Raw genomic sequence first — 7,704 nt, 5'->3', positions numbered from 1 at the left:
CTCTGAGATTTTCCTCCTATCTCAGTGACGGAGACGGCGAAATGTCTCTGAAAATGTGGGAAATCACAAAGGGTGCATGAAGCCAACTATTTCCGCTACAAAACCCCACCACCTTTCTGTGACAGATCATATCCACTCATTGTATGAGTTTTCCCTTTGGCCTCTATCAGACAAGGTTCATATCCATTTTCAAGTAAACAATTTTGTTTAGTGTGTGCTCACCCATCATATTCAGGTTACGCCAAGGTACCGTGAGAGAGTTCCCATTTTTTGGCCACATCGGTCTATGATGCCCCTATCATCTTATGAAACACTCTAACCGATCCAACAGCAAATGGATAGCCCAATTTTATGGTGTGTTTCCTCATTACTGAAGGACCCATAATTGTGCTAATGACAGAAGGCCTTTAGAGAGTCCATCATATGGATCTCCCTATCAGATGCACTCATATTTGCTGGAGGGAACAACATTACGCCCTAGTTCTAATTTAGGTCAAACCACAGTGGCTCCCAATGACTTTTATAAAGTCAGATTTCTGGTGGGCCTTAATCGGCTAGGGTTTTCATACGTGTCCCTTTTCAAGGTTGAGGGGCCCACCAAGTAGGGAGGGGTCATCCAATGACCTTATGGGACACCATGGCAATGATGTGCATTCAGCCATGGTGTGCGTAAGAGCCACTAATGAGTCATCATGGGCCAAGTGCTTATGGCCCAAGGTCACAACACATCAAACATCCACACATCGCATGATATGGAAGAATCGATCCAATCAATTAACTACTATAAAGTCCAATTAAAATCTATAACATTAACAATTAACGTTGTCTAGGTATATGGGCTGAATCGAAGTTGGCAGTTTGGCCCATATAGCTTTTCTCACAAGAGTGGGATTTTACAGTTTTAACCCATTAAAACTAGGATTTACAGGTGGGCCGAATTAATCCCTGCAATTGAACATCAGATTTGGAACAGCAAGTGTGAGAAAAATTGGACTGAAAATAGTCCCCTTCGAACCCTAGATTCTATCCAAACAGTTTTGGTCCCCTTGGAAGAATCGTTTCTTCTCCTGTTTCATTTCTATTTAGCCGTATCACTCACAAGAACGGACGGCCACTTTCTAACAACCCATTTGCAATCTCCTCCATTTGTCTCTTCTGCAGCACAGCAAGGCTCCCGAACGATACATAAACCACTGAGGAATCCGGCTTCGAGTTTAGCCACTCGACGTAGTCCCCCGAACCATGGAACAGATCTCCACCGAAGGATTTGTCAGAAGGGTCTTCATCATCCAAAAAGGCCGACGGGATTAATGGTCCGATGCCGATCATATTAATCTTGTCGATGGCTCCCAGTGCTTCAGGCTCCAAAGCATCGAACGTGTTGATGAGCACTTGTATCTTGGTTTCCCTCTCAAAGCTTTGAAATTGTTCTTGAAACCCTGGAACAGAGAGAGGTAGAAAATTTGATGGAAGTAAAAAAGATGGAACGTCTTGGCTGGTGAGGCGGGGCAGTCCAGGTAATTCTATTGAAGACGAGGGATCATCCTCACTATTCGCTATGAGCTCGCGGAAGCCATTAAAGTAGTGATAGTAGATATCGAAGACAGCGGCAGACTGAATCCAGAGAAGAGCAGAGGCGACGCCCAGGTTGTTAGCCACATCAGCTGCCCAACTCAGTAGGAGAGTGTATATCAAGCAAGTAACTGGGCGGTGTTCTTTAGAAGCGGCCAGAATCAGGTCGGCGAGAGCCTGTGAGGCCCGGAGTTTGAACTCCGATGGTTCGTCGAAGAAGACTCTATAACCGTCGTCGAAGCCGTCTGAGAAGGGGGCGAAGGTCAAGCCATGGATGGGTTGGGAACTTTTCATCAGGCGACGGTAAGCAGAGAAGCTGATAGCGAAGGTAACTAGTGCACCGGTGCGCAAGAGGCGTTTGGCGAATTGGAGAGTTGGATTAATATGGCCCTGCATTGGCAGAGTGACGGGAAGAAAGTGGTTTGGCCTTTCACCCATAAGTCTCCTGTGTGTTGTCGAGCACTCGTGCTTGGCTGCTGGTACCTGGTAGAGTGGCAGTAGTGAGAAGTGGGCACTGGGAGGTGAGTAGTGAGTGGCTATTTAAGAAGACTACAACAGTTGTGGTGACGTATGTGGTGACGGAGCATTCTTTAATCCTCGGGGAAATGACTTTGAACCCCTTCACAAAAAGAAAAGCCTCCTAACACCTGAATGTAAAATATCCAACCGCTGAAATCCAGAACTAAAACTAAAATACCACTGCAAACCCCCTCTATTCCGAAGTAGACCTGTTCAATGGGCCAGGCTGGGCTGGGCTTTTACTCTTCATGAATAGAAATTTGTTAGGCCCGAGTCCGAGTCTAACCCAACCAATGGGCCTACAACTGGGGCCCGAGCCCGGCCTTGATATAAAACCTAAAGCCTGAGCCTGAGCCTGAAGCCCAATTTAATAAAATGCCTGAGCTTGAGCCCAAAGCCCAAAGCCCGATTTAATCCTACAAACAATCCATTTTAATTCCATGTTTTTCTTACAATCAAGTGAATCAATAACCTTCTTTAAGGTTATTTAATATATTCCCTGTTGTTTGGTTGTTTTTATACAATCAAAGCAAACCTGAAATAAAACATATGAGACAAGGAAAACTTGAAAATAAAACACATCAGACCAAATCATATAGGTTCATATTCCTACAAATAGCATGACACACTAATACTAAATTCATATAACTTCAAGTTCATGTTCCTCTAAATTCATAAAAAAAAAAAAAAAAAAAAAAGATCTGAATAAGACAAACAAAATCTATAAAACATGTTTTCCATCCATTCTTGAATTCACCAACAAGAGAGGAATTAGAAATTATAGCTCAAAGCATCTAATACATTTTGGCTGCCACCATTTGTCATCTACTGATATATATTTACATGTTTAATATGCTAGTTCATGGGCAGCGGAGTTCAAGTTCTTACATACATATTTGATAGATATCGATTCAAAATTAGGGATGTAATTGGATTGGAATCTGATCGGGTTCATCAAAATCTGAATTCGATTTGATTAGTAAAATTGTGCATTAGACTCCGATCTAAAATCCTATCAAAATTTAAGAATTTGGATTCAAATTCTAATTCTAATGGATTCGGATCGGATTTGGATTTAATTTCTCTATTTAATTTTTTTAATGTCAAAAAATTTTAAATAATTTTTTATTTTTATATATAATAAATTAATATAAATATAATATACTGAATTTATTATATATATAAATTCATATAAAATAGAATATATAAAATATATTTTTATAAGTTTCAATATAATTCTACAAATGTATTTATATAATTAATAAATATTATAATATAGGTGTTTTTATCGATCTCTCCGACGCAGAAATCAAAATTGACAATTAACCTCGTACGAAAACTGAAATCCATGTCAAATCCAGTTAATAAATCAATATTTATTTTCAACTACACCTTGTGTATACGTCACATAATTTTGTACGAAAATGCTCCTTATTTAAAACCATATTCCTTCATCTTCGAGAGGCTAAGGACACCGATTGCCTCCAGGCCCTCATCTCAAAGGCTTCTCCACCACTCATCTACCCCTGCGCCCCCCCTCCAGGACTGCTTCTCCAAAATGGCAGAATCACTCGGAGGCCACTCTGGTGGCTACAGAGGGGCACGATGGCCACCAAACCCACTCCATCCAACTACCACTCACCCACTAAGCATTCGGACCCCATCCGATCGCCCATGGGAAATAGTGGTTTTGCAAAAGCATCATTTCCCATCACCGACCTTCCCCGTTGACGCGGGGCATCTCTGCCTCCTTTGGGAACGTCAAAGAGACCTCTCCCCACCCCATGGAGATGGTCCCACCGCCTATCTACCCCTGCAACCCCCCTCTGGGACTACTTCTCCAAAATGGCAAAATCACCCGTAGGCCACTGCAACGGGTGCAGAGGGGATTGATGGCCACCAAACCCTCCTACTACCACTCACACACCGGGCATCTCGACACCTTCCGATTGCCCATCGGCAAGGGCCGACTGGGGAAAACGATGGTTATGAAAAAGCCATGCTTTCCACCATCGGCCTTCTCTGTTGGCTTGGGGCATCTCTACCTCCTCTAGGGACATCTAAGAAACCTCTCCAGACCTCGTGGAGGTGGTTCCACCGCCTGTCAACCCCTGCGCCCCCCTTTGGGACCGCTTCTTGGAAATGGCAGAATCACCCCAAAGCCACTCCAGCGGGTGCGAAGGGGTTCGATGGCCACCAAACCCACCGAGCATCAGACACCTTCTAACCGCCCATCTACCCAATGGCCCAGCCAACGGTAGGAAATGGTGGTTTTGAAAAAGCACAGTTTCCCACCGTCGGCCTTCCCTGTTGGTTCGGGACATTTATGCCTCCTCTAGGGACGTCCAGGAGCCCTCTCCCGACCACGTGGTGGTGGTTCCACCATCTGTCTACCCCCATGCCCCCCTCCGGGACCTCTTCAAGGAAAAGGAAAAATCACCCGGAGGCCACTCCAACGGGTGCAGAGGGGTTCGATGGCCACCAAACCCACTCCCTCCTACTGCCACTCACCCACCGAGCATCTGAACAACTTCTGATCGCCCATCAGCTTGACGGTGGGAAACGGTGGTTCTACAAAAGCATTGTTTCCCACCGTCGGCCTTCCCCATTGGCCCGGGGCATCTCTACCTCCTCTGGGACGTCAAGCAGACATCTCCAAACCCCGTGGAGGTGGTCCCACTACCCATCTACCCCTGCACCTCCCGTGGAGGCTGCTTCGGCGAGTGCGGAGGGGTTCGACAACCACCAAACCCATTCCATTCCACTACCACTCACCCACTAAGCATCCCAACACCTTCCCGATCACCCATCGGCCTAATGGCCCAGGCCGACAATGGGAAATAATGGTTCTGAAAAAGCACTATTTCCCACCTTAGGCCTTCCCTGTTGACCCAGGGCATCTCCTCCCCCTTTAGGGACGTCCAAGAGCCCTCTCCCCACCTCGTGGAGGTGGTTCCACCACCCGTCTACCCCTACGCCCCCTTCAAGACCGCTTCTCGGAAATGGCAGAATCACCCAAAGGCCACTCTGGTGGGTGCAGAGGGGTTCGATGGCCACCAAACCCACTCCCTCCTACTGCCGGAACCGTTTCCCACTAACGGCCTTCCCCGTTGGCCCGAGGCATCTATGTCTCTTTTGGGGATGTCTAGGAGACCTCTCCCCACCACATGGAGGTGGTTCCACCACTCATCTACCCCTATGCCCCCTTCCAAAACCACTTCTCAGAAATGGAAAAATCACCCAAAGACTGTTCCAGCAGTGCAGAGGGGTTCGATGGCCACCAAACCCACTTCCTTCTACTGCCACTCACCCATTGAGCATCCGAATACCTTTTGATCGCCCATCAACTCAATGTTCCGAGCCAACAGTGGGAAACGGTGGTTCTACAAAAGCATTATTTCCCACCGCCAGCCTTCCCCGTTGGCCCAAGGCATCTATGTCTCTTTTGGGGATGTCTAGGAGACCTCTCCCCACCACATGGAGGTGGTTCCACCACTCATCTACCCCTATGCCCCCTTCCAAAACCACTTCTCAGAAATGGAAAAATCACCCAAAGACTGTTCCGGCAGTGCAGAGGGGTTCGATGGCCACCAAACCCACTTCCTTCTACTGCCACTCACCCATTGAGCATCCGAATACCTTTTGATCGCCCATCGACTCAATGTTCCGAGCCAACAGTGGGAAACGGTGGTTCTACAAAAGCATTATTTCCCACCGCCAGCCTTCCCCGTTGGCCCAAGGCATTTCTACCTCCTCTGGGGACGTCAAGGAGATCTCTCCCCACCTCGTGGAGGTGGTCCCACCACTCGTCTACCCTGCGCCGCCCCTCTGAGACCGCTTTGTCAAAAAGGTAGAATCACCTAGAGGCCACTTCGGAGGGTGCAAAGTAGTTCGATGGCCACCAAACCCATTCCATCCTACTACCACTCACCCACCGAGCATCTCAACACCTTACGATCGCCCATCGGCCCGACGGCCCGAGCCGACGATGGGAAATGGCGGTTTTGGAAAAACATCATTTCCCACCTCTCCCCACCAGGTGGATGTGGTTCCACTACCCATTTACCCTCGCACACCCCCTCCGAGACTGCTTCTTAGAAATGGCATAATCACCTAAAGGCCGCTCCAACGGGTGTGGATGGGCTCGATGGCCACCAAACCCACTCCCTCCTACCTCCACTGACTCGTTGAGCATCTAGACACCTTCCGATTACCCATCGAAAGGTGGGAAATGGTGGTTCTGAAAAAGGACCATTTCCACCGTTGGTCTTCCTCGTTAGCCCGGGGCATCTTTGCATCCAATAGGGACATCTAGGAGCCCTCTCCCTACCACGTGGAGGTGGTTTCGCTGCCCGTCTACCCCCACACCGCCCTTTGGGACCACTTCTCGAAAATGGTAGAATCACCCTGAGGCTGCTACGGCAAGTGCGGAGGGGTCGATGGCCACTAAATACACTCTCTCCTACTGTCACTCACCCACAGAGAATCTGGACACCTTCTGATCGCCCATCAGCCCGATGGCCCGGGATGACGGTGGGAATGGTGGTTCTGCAAATGCATTATTTCCCACCATCAGCCCTCCCCATTGGCCCGGGGCATCTCCGCCTCCTCTGGGGACATCAAGGAGACCTCTCCCCACCTTGTGGAGGTGGTCCCACCGTCCATTTACCCCCATGCCCCCCTCTGGACCACTTCTCCAAAATGATAGAATTAATGGAGGCCGCTCCGACGAGTGTAGAGGGGTTCGATGGCCACCAAACCCATTCCATCCTGCCACTCACCAACCAAGCATCCCAACACCTTCTGATCGCCCATTGGCCCAATGGCCCAGGTAGACGGTGGGAAATGGTGGTTCTGAAAAAGCACTATTTCCCCATTGGCACGGGGCATCTCCTCATCCTCTAGGGATGTTCAGGAGCCCTCTCTCCACCCCGTGGAGGTGGTTCCACTACCCATCGACCCTTGTGCCCCCCTTTGGAACCGCTTCTCAGAAATGGGAAAATCACCCGGAGGCCGCTCCAGTGGGTGCAGAGGGGTTCGATGGCCACCAAACCCATTCCCTTTTACTACCACTCACCCACCGAGTATCCAGACAACTTTTGGTCGCCCATTGACCTGACGACCCTATGTCAACAGTGGAAAACGTTGGTTCTACAAAAGCATTGTTTCCCATCGTTGGCCTGGGGCATCTCTGCCTCCTGTGGGGACGTCAAGGAGACCTCTCCCCACCCCGTGGAGGTGGTCCCACTGCCTGTCTATCCCCACCCCTTGGAACCGCTTCTCCAAAATGGTATAATCATCTAGAGGCCGCTCCAGCAGGTGCAAGGGGTTCAATGGCCACCAAACCCACTCCTTCCTACTGCCACTCACCCACCAAGCATTCGGACACCTTTCGGTTGCCCATCTGCCCAACGACTAGGGTTGGTGATGAGAAACGGTGTTTCTGCAAAAGCATCATTTCCCATCGTTAGCCTTCCCCATTGCCCCGGGGCATCTCCACCTCCTATGAGGGCATTCAGGATGAAAGGAGGGAGAGATCCATCATATGGATGCCAAGAATGCAGCGGAATAGGGTGGGCAAATTTCAAAAACTTCTCTCCTCCCTTCCAAATG

General features: G+C 48.9%; 1 pseudogene across 1 annotated transcript; it reads right to left on the bottom strand.

The window, feature by feature from the left end:
* Positions 1-840: 840 nt before the first annotated feature.
* LOC148874529 (phloretin 4'-O-glucosyltransferase pseudogene) lies at positions 841-2,063 on the bottom strand (annotated as a pseudogene). Its single transcript, XR_016105384.1, has one exon. The product of XR_016105384.1 is annotated as a phloretin 4'-O-glucosyltransferase pseudogene (transcript).
* Between the last annotated feature and the right edge of the window lie 5,641 nt (positions 2,064-7,704).

This window comes from Nelumbo lutea, chromosome 1 (genome assembly GCF_056320005.1).
Source record: "Nelumbo lutea isolate HS-2025 chromosome 1, American lotus-T2T, whole genome shotgun sequence".
Classification (NCBI taxonomy): Eukaryota; Viridiplantae; Streptophyta; class Magnoliopsida; order Proteales; family Nelumbonaceae; genus Nelumbo; species Nelumbo lutea.
The sequence above is the reverse complement of the archived record's forward strand: the minus strand, read 5'-3'. Positions and strand labels throughout refer to the sequence as shown.